Raw genomic sequence first — 15,272 nt, forward strand, 5'->3', positions numbered from 1 at the left:
CTGCGTACGCCTCTCCGCGGGGGGCGAGCTGCTTCCCGGTGCGTGGGACAGCGACTTCAGCCGGGATGGCGGAGGGTGCAGGCCCCCCGGGAGTGAGGGAGCTAGGCTGATTGCAGGGGCACCGCTGGTCCTCGCGCTCCGGGTCTGAGCCAGAGGTTTGGGGCCATTGGGACTTTTCCCTGCTCCTCACACCCTTATGCACTTAGTTTTTCTGCCCCGTAGACCCCCCAGTCACGGCCCCGTTGGCTCAACCATTGGAAGGGTGTGTCGCAGCGCCACTTCTCGCGTCCACTCTGTGCCTGGCAAACCTGCCTCCTGTCACCCTGAGCGGGAACTCCAGCCTCCGCAGGGGGACCTAAAGTCACAGAGCCATCTCTGACCCCTGAGCTGTCATGCCTTGCGCTCCTGCCACGCCTGAGGAGCCCCTACAGAGCCAGGCCGGTCCACACCACGGCTCCGGTCTTCGCCATGCAAGAAGAAGTGCGGCAGGCCACAGAGATCAGAGACCAGCTTCAACCACAGAACCATAAGAGGGGGTTGGCAGGGTATACGGAATGGGGGTCTCACGGAGTCCAAAGGCCAGCACACAACCAAGCCTCGGGAAGGAGCTGCAGAGGCCTGGGAACTCTGAGGTTCATACCCCTTTCCCTCTCTCTCAGACTGAGTTTTGGTCCAGCTCAAACTCTGCCCACGTGCAGAGATCTATGGGCAAGCAGGGACAAAGGCCACACCACCAGACAGGGTGTCCTGCTGCTCCTGCATCTAGAAGCTGATGCAGGCAAGTCGGGTCCAAGGATCCCGAGGGGGTCCTGCAGGACCAGCCCACTGTGTCCCTGGGTCTGCATGGGACAGAAACGGAGCGCGAGCCAGCCGGAGGTGAAAGCAGAGTTTATGGCGTGAGAGGGTTTGGGTGAGAGGGTGCCGGTTCCGAGAGAGTCTGGGAGACTCAGATAGGAAAGGAGGGAGTCTCCTCTTTGGGACCTGGGGTTTTTATTGGGATGGTGGTCTGGTGTATGCTCTCTCAGATATCCAGAGGTCTTTTGTGAGTCAGTTATCCATTGGAGCCTGGGGTCATGGCATTAAGATGTTTAGTGCCGGTGACTGGGAACACACATATGTTGATTTCATCTGGTTTTTCTCGCCTGGTCCTTCCTTAGATGTTGTCTGTTCTAGAGAAATCACTAACTCCTTATCCTCTACAAGGAGGACATACACTATTTATAGTATGAGGCTTGTGTAAAGTGGGAGAGCAGGTCCTAGCGAGAAAAGAAGCAGGAAAAGGAAGGAAAACAATTTTTTTTTTTTTAAATGGAGTTCTTCAGTTTCCTTATCTCAAAGTTGTAGAAAGATCTTGCATGGCATTCTGGAAGGTTGGATACAAACCCCATGCTGTGCAGGGACTTGGGACCGACCCTGCTTCTAGGCTGCTTCTGTATCTTGACTGTTGTAGATAATGCTGCTATAAACAGAAGGGTGCATGTATGTATCCCTTTGCATCAGTATTTGTGTATCCTTTGGAGTAAATACCAGTATTGCAATTGTTGGGTCGTAGGGAAGCTCTATTTTCAACTTCTTGAGGAACCTCCACACTGTTCCAGAGTGGCTACACCAGCTCGCATTCCCACCAACATGCAGGAGGGCCCCCTTTCCCCGAGTCCTCGCCAGCACCTACTGCTTTCTGAGTTGTTCATGTCAACCATTCTGACAGGTGTGGCATCTCACTGTGGTTTCATTCGCATTTCCCTGGTGGTGAGCGATGGTGAGCATCTTTTCACGTACCTTTTGGTCATCTCTATGTCTTTGCAGAAATCTCTGTTCATGTCTTCTGTCCATTTTTTAAAAAGGATTTTGTTTGTTTATTTGACAGAGAGAGGCACAACCAGAGAGGAAACACAAGCCATGGGAGTGGGTGAGGGAGAAGCGGGCTTCCCGCTGAGCAGGGAGCCCAATCTTGGCCCCATCTCAGGCTTGGGATCGTGACCTGAGCCGAAGGCAGACGCTTAACGACTGAGCACCCAGGTGCCCCTCTTCTGCCCATTTTTAATTGGATTATTTGTTTTTTCGGTGTTCAGTTTAATGAGTTCTTTATATATTTTACATACTAACCTTTTATAGGATACAACATTTGCAAATATCTTCTCTCCTTCATAGGTTACTTTTTAGTTTTGTTGATTGTTTCCTTCCCTGTGCAGAAGTTTTTATTTTGATGAAGTCCCAACAGTTTATTTTTGTTTTCGTTTTTTCCCTCGCCTGAGGAGGTGCATCTAGGAAAAGTGTGCTATGGTAGGTTGTAACAACTGTAAACAATAAAATTCCTTTCTGCTCTCCTATTGCCTCTTTGTAAATTGTCATACGTTTCACTTCTGTGTACGCCATCAAGTCCATGATACATAGTTACTTTTGTTTTAAACAATTATACGTTGAATAAGTTAAACGAGGGAACAAATGCACTTTATACTTATGTTTATGCTCTTTGCTCCTCTGTACCTATCCTGGCTTCTGGCTGCGGTTTGTTCCTTTACCTTCCATTGCTTCCTTTTGTCCTTCTTATGCAGATCTGGTAGTGGTGGATCCTGTCCATCACTATTTGTACGAAAATGCTTTTAATTTGTTTTCGTTTTCTTGAGAGATATTTTTACTAATTATAGAGTCCTTGGTCGACGGGCATGTTTTCTCCATGTCAAAGCACACTGTTTTATTTTTCTTGCTTACACTGTTTCTGACAAGAAATGAGCAGTGATTCCCATTCCTGTCTCTCTGTATATAATGTGTCTGTTTCTTCTGACTGTTTTTAGAATTTTTTTTAAAAGAAGCCATTATTTTTCAGCAATGTGTTGGTGATAGCTGTAGTGTGGTTCGTCTTGTTTGTCCTGCTAGAGGCTTAGCAAACTGATTTGCGAATTTCATCAAATTTGAAAATGTTGCAGCTAAGAAGTCTTTAACATTGTTTGCCTTCTCTTCTGTGACTCTGGTTGTATGAATGGCTCGACGCCACCCTGATGTCGATGAGGGTCTTCTTACTTCTTCAGCTTTCCCCTGCTCCATACTTAGGTTTGAACACTTTCTAAGGTTGTATGTTTTGGTTCACTGATTTTCTTGTTTTCCCCTGTAGTTTCCAAACTGCTGTTCAGCTCATCTTGTGAATTTTTCATTTCAGATGTTATATTTTTCATTTCTAGAAGTTCCAGTGGGTTTTAAAATTTTTGTGTATCCTGGAGAAAACACCATATGGTAAATGGAGATAGTCCCTCTATCCTTGTACAGGGGCACCTCTCTCCATGTTGTGGGCATGTCAGCGCGTTCAACTGTCTCCGTGTTTGTAGATATTTGAGTTGTTTCCAGCTTTTAGCTGTTAAATGAGGACTGTAGTGCATAACCTTGAACATACGTCCTTTCCTTCTTTCCTTTCCTTTCTTTCCTTTCCTTTCCTTTTCATTTTCTTTCTCCTTCTTCTCCTCCTCCTCCTACTCCTTCTTTTTTTGCCAGTGTGTCTTTGGGATAGATCCTCAGAAGTGGAATTGTTGGCTGAAATGATAAATGCCTGTGTAGTTTTCCAGCTATCACCAAATGCCTTCCCTTGGGTGGTGTAGGGCTCACATCCAACCCGGGAAGTAGGAGGATGTCTGTTTATCCACAGCTCTGTCGTCAGAGGGCAGTGTCAGACCTCTGGGGTTTGGCCAATTTGTTAGGTGAGATGTTGTCATTTCAAGTTGTTTTCATTTATGTTTCTCTGATCATGAAAAAGAACGGGCCGTGTTTGGAGCAGAAGCCGTAGATAATCTGGGCGCATTCTGAGCTGCGCCCAGGCTGTTTGACGAGCTCAAGGACTAGCCACCACCACAGTCCCTTCCTCTCAGTGCTGAGACGGGACGAGCTCTGCAGGATTCATTCAGTGAAAATAAAATCCCATTGAGTGAGTTTATGGGTTTGGGAAACTGAAAAGTGCAGCTGCGGTGTAAACCAGGTACACACACCAGAGTCTGGTGGTTGCCAGAGTCAGCAGGGCTGAGCGCCCAACTCTGTGCGTCTTCTCCGCTGGAACCAAGCCAACTCCGTGTCTCTAGAGGTTGTCTCAGCAAATGAAGGAAGCCACCACTGGGGAGTGCCGGAAGCTGGACAGCGTCGTCGGATGAAGCGCATCACCTCCTCTTCGTGACACCAGGATAACGTGCTGGTGAGCAGTGCGCTTGGAAACCCACGGAGTGGAATTAAGAGGACCGGCCGCCTCGTGTGAGCCACCGGCCGCATCTTCGAGGGTCATTAGATCTCGGGCGTGTGGGCGGCCTCGGCTGGCCCCAGGCTCTGTGCGAGGCTTGCGCTTCTGTGGTCAGGTCCACAGAGAGGCGGCTTTGCCATCACACATTATGCCTCCTTGGTTCTGGAGGCTGGAAGTCTGAGGTCAGGCTCGGGCAGGCCGGTTTCTCCTGAATCTCTGTGCTTGAGATACTGACTTCTCTCTGTGTCCTCGCACAGTCGTCCCTGTGTATGTCTGTGTCCTGCTCCCCTCTTCCTGTAAGGACACCGGTCCTATTGGGTCAGGACGCACCTGAATGACCTCCTTTAGCTTGATCGCCTCTGTAAGGATTTCATGTCCACACGCTGTCACGGGCTGAGGTGCTGGGGGTCAGGGTTTCAATAGATGAATTTGCAGAAGACAATTCATGCCGTAATGGCCCCCTCCCTCCCCACCCCCGTTTCATTGCAAACTCTGCCAATGTGTCACTATAATCCCTGCTGTTTCGAGGGTCGGGAGAAATGCCAGGGGAGCATGAGGTCCTGGGAAGGGGAGACACAGACCATTCCAAGGTATTCAGTGCTCCCCTGTGTCTCTGACACTTGGCTCCACACTGGTCCCTGGAGACGCCCCACCCCTGCTGGGGAGGAAGGAGGCAGGCACCTCTGTCATTGTTTGAGGGGCCTGGTGTCGCATCAGGCGTGGGGTCATGGACGGGGAAGTTTGGCCGGTTCAGGCATTGGGAGTGGGCCCCTTGGGTTCCACTGCCCTCGGGAGGCGTTGATGGTCCCTCAGGGTCATGCCCTCATTGACAGCCCCATTTCCCGGGAGGAAAATCAATGAGATTACAGGTTGCAGCCTTAGAACACACAAGCCCTATTATTATCTTACAAAAAGCCAGGCTAGCCTTCCCACAGAGCTTTTAATAAGACTTCGTGTCAATACTGTGGTTTGCAGTTACCTTAGGAAACCTATTTCGAACAAATAGTAGATTCTGTTCTCTGGAACACAGGCACACACGATTTCTGGACGCCAGCATGCGGACCGAAGCAGCTCTTCACGTGGGAGGAGGAAGTCATCTCACGGCCACTGGGTCTGACCAAGCTTCCTTGTCCTCCCTGCTGACATTTCCCCCGACTCCCAGCCCTGGGCTCTGACAGCTGACCACGAGTAGTAACGACAGCCGTGGACCTGCCTCGTGGACGCCCATGTGCCTGGGCCCTCCTAGGAGCATAGCCGCACCGAGGTCCCCAGTCAGCTCTGACAGCAGACTCCTCAGGCCCCCGTCAGGCACGTGCCGACAGCGGGGGCCACGCGTGCGGCTCTGACATGAGGTGTGGCCCCGTGGTGCCGACAGTCCTGTGTTTGAAAACCACAAAGGCTGTCCGATGGTGCCGTCTTAAAAACAGCTGACTTCTCAGCTCTCCCCACCACCTACCCCACACAAGCTATTTGCAGATAAGGAAACTGAGGCAGGAAGCATCTGGGGCTGGGTTCCGGGCCGCCAACCACCCCTTGGCCGGTTCTCATGCTGTGCCCAGATGTGGGAGGGGCTAGATGGTGGACACCTGAGGGTCTGAGAGGGAGGGCCGGGGATCAGGGACGTGCGGGGTCTCCCTGGGCAGGAAAGCAGGGCTGGGGGTGCCCTGGGCCCTGCCTCTCTGGAGCCTGAGCCACCTCGACAGGGTGGACGTGCCTGTGGCTAAGGGGGCCAAGAGCTCCAGCAGGTGGAAAGCTCCAACACGGGGCATGTCTCAGATCAGGGAGCTGCAGGGGCCGGGGAGCTGCTGAGGGGTCAGCAGCGCCCTCCCGCACCTCCAAACTCGGGATCCAGTTGGTGGGGAGGAGGGGCTCCCAGCCATGCCCATGTGAAGCCGTAGGTGGCCACGCACATGCCACAGGCTGGTCACACGGGATGAAGCTGCTGATGCTGAAAGGGGAGCTTCTCCCCCAGCCGGCTCGTGCTCACTGTGGACTTGTGGGCTCTTGTTCTAGGACTGAATGCTCATGTCCGTGAATTCCCAGGCCAAGGCCCCAGCTCCTGCTGTGATGGTGTTAGGAGGCTGGACTTTGGGGGGCTCTTAGGCTAGATGGGGTCATAGGGCTAGGGCCTGCAGGGTGCGATCAGCAGCCTTGTAAGTAGAGATGCCAATGTGCTTGCCCCCCCGCCCACCTGCCATCTCCACATCCCCCCCTCTGTCCTCTACTGTCCCCACACGCCCCCTGCTGCCCCTGCTGTCCCCCCACCCCCACACCCCGTGCAATCCCCATGCCTCCCCTGCCCCCCTGCCATCCCCCAACCCCCTCCTGCCATCTCTATGCCCTTCCCTGTCTCTGTGGCTCCTTTCTCCCCAGGTGACACCCTGCCGTCTCCAGAGCCTCATGTTTGTGGGGGGCCTGCACTCAGAGCCCCACAGCCGCCGTCCTGAACGTCTTCATGAGTTTGAAAAGGGCCCCGGGTTCTCGTCTTGTGCTGGCCCGGCCTTGTGCAGTGGCTTTGGGCCGTCTGCAGCATGTTGGCGGCTTGCTCAGTCCTAGAATATAGACATGGTAACTTCAGGTTTGCTAGCTCGCCTCTCTGAGCAAGAGAGATTTCCTAACTAGGGCACAGTGTCCAAGCAGAGTTCTCTTTGTCGTGTAGCAGTCAGTCACAACGCAGGCTTCCAAAGACCTGTGCCAGGCCAGGAGGGGCTGGGGGGAGGCACCGAGGGACAGGGGTCGGGGGAGGGGCCCCCAGGCACCCAGGAGGTGGGCGGCTGCTCCCAGGGGGCTCTGGCTGCATGGAGAGGAGCTGGCCTCAGGCGTGGCTGGGCCAAGCGTGTGCACCTGCTGATTCAGGCCCTCCGGTTTCAACTCAGCAGACCTCAGCAAACAGGCAGTGGTGGTGTGTCATCCCCGGGGAAGGAACCGCAGGGGAGGGATGGGAGCAGGGTGAGCACAGGCTCCCCCACCCGCCGCGGCACAGCAGCCCCATCCGAGGTGGCCACCAGCCTCGGGCCGGCTTCTTGCAGAAGCCTCTCACCTCTGGGACCCGGAGAGATCACCAGCCGCCGGCCGTGGCCAGCAGCGTGGGCCAGCACGTTTCACATACATTTGCATTTCTTGTTAAAAAGTCCGTTGGAGCCGTAGGAAAACCTGCTTTTCTGCGCTCTAGCCATGATCAGCAACTGCCACCATGGGGAGCCAATGAGCCAGGGTCCGTCCCACAGCCGCCATCCACCGCCAGATCAGCGGGTCCTCTGCCCGACCCTGCCGGGTGTCAGCTCCTTCCTCACTTTGGACCTCCGCTGGTCAAAGGGGGATGGGGGGGCGGTGCAGGCAGGGGCACCTGCCTCTCCACTGGGGCTTCCTCCTCCGGCCAGGACCCCCCCCCCCGCCCAGCTGCAGACAATTCCAGGCCCCCAAGACAGCCCCCGGCGCGGGGAAGATGGAAGCGGGCAGCATTCACTTGCCGTCTGGTGGAACAGACCTGTAGGCGACGGTCCGCTTCACCGTCTCAGCTTTTAAAATGACCATTTGTGGTATCATAGAACTTTCTAGAATTTTACATTTAGTTTTTCAGTGTGAAGAAGACTTAGCAGATATCAGAACATTTAACAGCTGGTGGGTTGTAACCCACCTTTTAAAGTGTTTGTCACAAGGCACTCCAAATATTAGCCTTAGATTCAGACAGGGAATGAGATCGCCGTGAGGCCATGGGGGCTTTGTGGGGCACCTGCGGCTAAGCCTGGGCTCGGCTGGGACCTTCAGCCTCCGACACAAGGAAATGTTGTGTCTGATGGACCCTTCATCGACACAACAAATAACTTTAAGAAAGAGGAGCTTAGCTCCTGGAATAAGTAAAATGATTTAAATTCTAGATAAATATATTTGGTGCATAAGTCAATATGGGCTTGGTTTTTAAAGTTCAGCTATAGAAACGGAAGTTTTTTGCCTTCAAGCTGGAAGAGAAAGATGTCTAAGCAAATGGTGCCTTCTATTTGCGCTGTGTGCTCAGGGACCCTGGGAGGGCTGTGGCCCTCAGAGGGGCAGCCTCCCCAGAAAACACCCCCTCCTCGAGGAGGGGGTTCTGCTGCTCCTGGTGGAATTTCCTGGTGTCACGAGGGTCCCATGTTCATCTACTCCCCCCAGGGCAGTGAGGAGGAGCTGGGCAGGGGAAGGGAAGACGGTCCTTGTCCCTCGGATGTTGGCGGAGGCCTGTAGCTGGACTGAGTCAGCATCTGAGCCCCTGGGGTCTCTGTATCACACCATCCTCCCAAGGGAAGGCACAAGATAGGGCCCTACCTGGGACCCTGCTTGGGACTGGGTAGGCTAGAGGGCAGCCAGCTTGGGGTGGGAACGGGGGTGTTCCCGTCCCCATGTGGATTTCTGTAGGGTGCCTGGGACTTGCACGATGGTCTCCCAGCCTCCCCTGCGGTCTCAGCTCTGGGGGTGCGCGGGGTGGTGAGGAGACCTGCCCCCAGGCCGGCTCCCTGTGTCCCCTGCACAGCCTCCCAGCCATTCCCAGGGGCGTCTGTGAGTGACCACAGGTCCTCGAGTTGGGCGGAGGTGGCCAGCAATCCTGGCACAGAGGCCTCTACACTTGAGCGTGAGTCTGCATTTCGGGCTCGGAGGTACTGTCCAACACTGGGCTTCCACGTCCTTGTGACTCAGCAGTCCCATCCACAGCGGGCTGGCCTGCGCTGGTGTCTGTGACCTGTGGCCCTGACCCCCGGGGCACTGGGTTCTTGCTGCAGACAGGCAGACGCGTTCCAGCACTAAAGGTCGTGAGGCGCCCTGCCCTGCCCTGGGACCTGCGGATAACTCAGCTCCCACCCTGTCCACTGGGGCGCCATGGCCCTCCCATCCCCCTCCCAGCCCCCTGTCCCTCAGGACAGGGCCCCCTCTCAGACCTGCCTGCCCTGGGCCTCCCCTCCCCACCTGCCGGCTTAGGCAGATGGGTAGCGAGGGGCCGGAGGGACCTGCAGCTGGGGGTGACCAACCGCAAAGGGCAGGGCCCCGAGTCTGCGACCCGGCAGATGCGAGCTCCCGTCTCCCCCTCCTGCAGCCTCCCCGCCCGCTGCCTCCCTGCCTCCGTGGCCTCCAGTCCTCTGTCTCTCTTGCTTGCGTGTGCTCACGTCTGAGGCACACGTTCTACAAGATAGACCCTGCCCTTCTCAGGGGCACCTGACTCTGACATTTTCTATTTTGTTAAACTAAAAAGAAAGCAGAGCCAGTCTCACTAATGGATGTATCCTGACGTTTCCGTTCTATGTAAGGACACCAGCCAGGGCAGCAGCAGACGCGGGGGTCTCGGGCTTGGCTGAAGAGGTCTCTGGGGCCCACCTAGCAGGTGGAGGGGGAGGTCGCTGCTGGCTTTTGCTTTGTTTTCCCAGCTCCAGGGTGAGACTGCCTTGAGCAGCCCGGTGAGCTGGGTTTAAGGACCGTGATCTGCTGGGCGGGCACAGCGCCCCAGGCTCTGTGCTGCGTTCAGGACCCAGGACCTTTGGGAGGAGGAGGGCAGCAGGCAGTGTCTCCCGTGGGGGACAGAAGAGCATAGGACGTTACTTGTGAACTCATCTCAAACAAGGCGACCTCTTGTTCCGCTGTCAGTAGTCGGGAGGCGGGTAAAGGCCATGAGGTTGCTGGTCAGATGCATCCACGAGATTAGAGGGGATTGTGGAATCAAAACAAGAAAAGCCAAGCAGGGAGAATCCACTTACCCTGTAAATCACCTATTTCCCTGATGCGGAGCCTTTATTAAAATGCTTCTCTCAAAGGAAAAATCTCACGGCTTTTCTGGGCTTTAACACCCAGACTTTGCATCTAAAGGTCATTTGGCAAAGAGTGTAAATCCGATGGTAAAGTGCAGTGTGGACGGGGACGCAGACGTGGCACAGACAGAAGCAGGGGGAGAGCAGACTCTCCCTCTCAGGGAGCTTGCTTTCTGCACCGGGTTAGTGTGGAAGGAAAACAGGTCTTTAGGTGTTTCTGAAATTAGTTCCACTTGTATCAAAAGCCTGCCATCTCCTTGGAGAATAAATATAGCACTTGTGAGTCAAGCCCCGTGGAGGGATTTACCAGAACGATAGATTTTTAGGTGTAATATAGGACCTTCCACTCATTCATGCACCCATCCACTGTCTATGCTTGTACTACTCATCCGTCTATGTGGCCATCCATCCAGATACTCCTCCATCCATCTATCCATCATCTGTCCACCCATCTATCCACCCATCCATCCACCCATCCATCATCCACCCATCCATTATCCATCCGTCCATCATCTATCCATCCGTCATCCACCCATCCATCCATCCATTCACCCATCCATCCACCCATCCATCATCCACCCATCCATTATCCATCCATCCATCATCTATCCATCCATCATCCACCCATCCATCCATCCATCCACCCACCCGTCCATCCATCCATCATCTATCCATCTACCCACCCACCCACCCATCCATCCATCCATCATCCACCCATGCATCCGTCCATCCAGTAGCCACCAACCCAAGCACCATCCATCCACGTATTCATCCATCCATCCCTCTACCGTCCACCCACCCAACCATCATCATTCCATCAACCCAAGCGCTGCACATCAACCTTCCATCCACATATTCATCCCCCCGTCCCTTCACCGTCTATCATTCATCATCCGTCATCCAACCACCCACTCTCCCATCCATTCTTCTATCCCTCCTTCCTTCTCCTCCTCTGCCTATCCATCTAATCACCCATCTCTCCATTCACCAAACCCTCACCTGTGTTCCTGTAAACGTCCGCCCATTCACTCATTTATGTGTAAATAGATACCAAGTGCTACTGTCAACCATGTAGCAGGCCTACTCAAGACACTGGCAGGAATGAATAAGACCAGTTCAGTCTTTGCTCACAGGGGAGCTCCCAGCCCACTGAAAAGAGAGACGGGGAGTATCTCCATGGGAGACGTGGGACCCCTGCTGGAGAGGGGGGTTCAAGGAGCACTGACCAGGGCTGCCCCAGAAGCAGGGGTTACAGCAAACTTCCAGACGTGATGTCCAAGAGAATCTGGGATGGTGTAAGGAGTCAGCAGTGGGAAAGTGGGGAATGGGAGTGGACAACAGATTGCTCTGGAGAGAGGGACAGGCAGAGGAGAAGACTGGAGAGGTGTCTGACGAGGCTGGACCCAGCGTGTGGCCTCAGGGAACCTGAATTCCCATGCTGGGTGGACCCACCTCTGTTAGTTTCCTGGGGCTGCTGCATAAGTCCCCAAGGCTGGGCGGCCGAGCACAGCAGAAATGTGCTCTCACTGTTCTGGAGTTCGCGTCTGGCTTGGGGCAAGGCTGCTTCCTTCTGTCCCCCAAGAGTCTGCTCCATGCTCCTCTCCCAGCTTCAGGCGGTGACCTGTGATTTCTGGCCACATCCCTGCAAACTCTCCCTGTCACATGGCCTTCTCCCTGGTGCGTCTGCGTGTGTGTCTCTCTTCCCTTACAGGGTCAGCAGCCACACTTCATGTGACCTCATGTTAGCTAATTACATGCTGGTCCATGTGCTTCCCGCGCGGGAAGACCCTTCTTGTGAGCCACCACCGCCAGCACTGCACAATGAGAGCCGCTCGCGTTCAAGGGGTGGGACAACGGGGTGCTCACAGCTCGAATACCCCCGAAAGGACACGAACGTAGCAGTCACTGCACACCGCCAGGGACGGTCATGGCCTGAGGTGCTGCGGCTGACACTTCAATGTCTCCTGCGGGGGGACATGGTTTACCTACGGGGCCGCCCCGGGCGTCTGCGCCGCTTGCCTGCGGTCCTCTCCTGCTGAGCTGACACGCACGTGCTCCCAGAACTTCTGTCGGTTCCCGTTTTGCGTTCAGGACCGTGCGCACGGGTGTCCCACACCATGCGCGCGCTCTGTTGGGTGCAGAGCTCTGGGGGGGATTGGGGCGTTTGGGGATCTACCATATCCCGGCTGGAACTCCTGAGAAGCAGAACCTGAGCTGGGCGCGTGCCCAGCTCCGAAGGAGCCGCTCTCAGAGAGCGAGGAGGAGCCGGAGGAAGGACAGATATGGTTTCAGGTGGAGTCGAGGCCAGCCTGACCCTCGGGGGCTCGGGAACGCACTTCTACCCCAGACTGCGGTGCCCGCGCCTGCGCGTTCCAATCTGTCGGCCTCTGGCAGCAGCCACCACGGGCCGGGCTCGAGTCCCAGGCCTCTCGGGGGGGAGGTGTCCTGGGTGTTGCAGGGGCGAGTCACACCCCGAGCAGGTGGGGAACAGTCACACCCGGCGGTGGGAGGACTTCCATGTGGGGGGGCGTCAGCAGGCCCCAAACCTGGGTCTGCTACTGGACAGTCAGCTTCATAGGCAATGCAAACCCTTTCCCAAGTGCGTGCGCTAATTTCCTCTCTTACCCGAAATGTAGCTGGGTCCCCGGCTCCCTTCTGCTCACTGCCGTGGCTGACGGCGGCTCAGATCCAGCTGCTGGGGCAGGTGGCAGGCGGCGTCGCCTCCCATCTGCTTTGCACCCCCTCATTCCTCACACGCTGAGTGTCTTTTCACGAGGGCGTCCACCACTGGGACACGCCACCTTTGCTGTGAGCCCGCCCACTTTCCTAACGGGGTTTTGTGGTGGCAGAACTCGTCATACACACACATTTGTTTTCTGCCCACCAGGACCAGATGCGTGTCTTGTCAATCACAAACCCCTTCATGCCACAACCGGGTTTGTGCTTGTGAGGAGACTTTGGCAAATGTCTAAAGGAGAAGGACCGGTCGCCAAGGGAACCTGAACTGAGGGAACTCTCAGTCCCGCCCGCTGATTTCCAGGGGAGCCCCCGGGGGAGGTTGAATCGGTCAGCAGTGGCCAAGCACAGCTGTGTAGAGAAGCCTCCTGAAACTGGAAAGGACGGGGATCAGAGAGCGTCCCGGCCGGTGAACCAGACTGCCTCCCTGTGCCACCACGCTGGCACCCGACTGCAGGAGGACGGAAATTCTTTTGCTACAGACCTCGCCCTGTGATCTCGTCTTCCGGAGGCTGGTCCGCACCCTTGACCGTTCTTGGGAAGAAACCAGTAATTTAGTGAGTGGACTAGTCTCCCTGAGTTCTGTGAGCCACTCCTGCAAATTAGCCGAACCCGAGAAGGGGACTGTGGGAGCCTCTGACTCATGGCCATTTGGCCAGAAGCACAGGTGATGCCTGGACTTATGACCGATGTCCGCAGTGGCAGTGGGGTGCTCGCGTGGGACAGAGCCCTTAGCCTGTGGCATCGGACGCCGAGTCCAGCCAGACGATGTCGGGGGTGAGTCAAAGTGCAGGACACCCTGCTGGGGCTGCAAAGACTTGCTTGGGGTAGGGAACCCTGCCTCATGTCGGAACCGGATTCAGAATCAACACTGACCACGGACTGATGATGTCCCCCGGTTTTTATTGACTTGTAGGAGTTCTTTATATATTGAGATCACCTCCATATGTGGCTCAGTTCTGGGCAGCGTATGGCTGTCTGTCTGTGGGCCGTCTAGGCAGGAGCCCAGCCCAGGCGCCCGGGGCCAGGACACCAGTGGAACTCCTGTCGCAACCCCAGGGGTGTGGAGACAAGACCTCTCAGCCGTGCGGGGCAGCCAGGCTCCACGGAAACGGGTTTCTGGGACAGTCGGAGAAGTGCTCACGCCCGAGCCGTGCCTGGCTTCCGCGGGGCCTCTGCCGATTGCTGTGGACTCCGTGTCTGTGGGTGTCCACGTGCACATCAGTGAGTGTCCACGTGCCGTGTGTACGGGCCCACGTGCACGTACGTGTGTCTATGTGCCCAATGTGTGTGTCGGCACGCTGTGTCAGTGCGCGTGTCGTGTGCATGCGCGTGTGCAGCCTGTGTCTGCGTGCTCACGTGGGGCAAATGTGGCTTGCATGCTGAGTGCACACAGGTGCGTCCCTGTGAGTCTGGGGATACGGAGGAAGGACAACCTGACCCCCAGGAGTTCGGGGGCGTCTTTCTCAGTCCGAGACGTCTGGCCCCACGGCTCTCCCAGGTACGTGACTCCTGTGAGGCTTCCTGTGGCGCTGTGGCCACCATCAGGCTGTTTTACCAGCTTCTTCCAGGGACCTGCAGGTGCCCATGCTGCCCCTGGGGGGAGGGCCCAGCTGGAACAGAACGGGCCAGAGTCCTACCTGTGCTACAGGAGGCCACCAGCAGGAGTCTGCGTGGACCTTGTCTGCTCCTGAGGCCCCTTGGTGACTGGTGGCGGGGGCCTGATGGCACTGTGGCCCACGTGGCTCATGCCCTTGGGGCAGGTGTCTTGGCCCCCCGGTGTCTGTTGTGATGGCTCGTCTTCCCCTTCACATCCAGGGGCGGGCAGAGGTGGAGACACCGTGGGGACAGGGCCCTAGGGAAGCAGCGTGGGCAGCTCTGGATGGTTGAGGCGTGGCTCACTGGCACATGGCTGGGGATGGAGCTGACCCGAGGGCTTCGTGTGTGTCCCGTGGTCCCTGATGAAATGACACCTGAAGGAAGCGCGGCATTTGTCGGGGAATCCGAAAGAAGAGCGATTGCACGGGGGCGGCATGGAGCCCTTGTGTGAGTGAGCCGTCAGGATCCTCCGTCGGGGGCCAGGCTGGGGGCCTGGAGGGAAGGACCAGTGTCCTAGGAGGTGAGTCATGGCCTGACGGGACAGACCCGCTGCCCGAGTGTTTAGGTCACGGAGCGGCATTGGTGTCTATTCCAAACTTAGTGAGAAGCCATACATGTCTCCTCTGGGCCGTGGCCAGAGCTGACTGGCATCTACATCGACCCTTTTGCCCCAGAGTGGACAAGAGATCCTCTGGGGGCCAAGGGTAGGGAACCATTCAGGACCCTGGTGTCCTGTCCCCAGAAGACGGGCTTGAGTGGGGTGGCGGCAGTGGTCCGAATGCCCGGCTGGAGTCTGGACACGTGGGGAGCCCGCAGGGGAACCGATGGCAGAAGAAGGCTCTGGAGAGGAAGGCTGGGGTGGCGGGGCTGGTGGGTGCGAGGGGAGTCTGCAGGCTGGGGTCCCGGGTCCGGGTCAAGCCCAGCGGTGCTCCCTCCGAGTGGGGGCAGCG

Source organism: Enhydra lutris, unplaced genomic scaffold (genome assembly GCF_002288905.1).
Source record: "Enhydra lutris kenyoni isolate GAN:26980312 unplaced genomic scaffold, ASM228890v2 scaffoldscaffold32, whole genome shotgun sequence".
Taxonomy (NCBI): domain Eukaryota; kingdom Metazoa; phylum Chordata; class Mammalia; order Carnivora; family Mustelidae; genus Enhydra; species Enhydra lutris.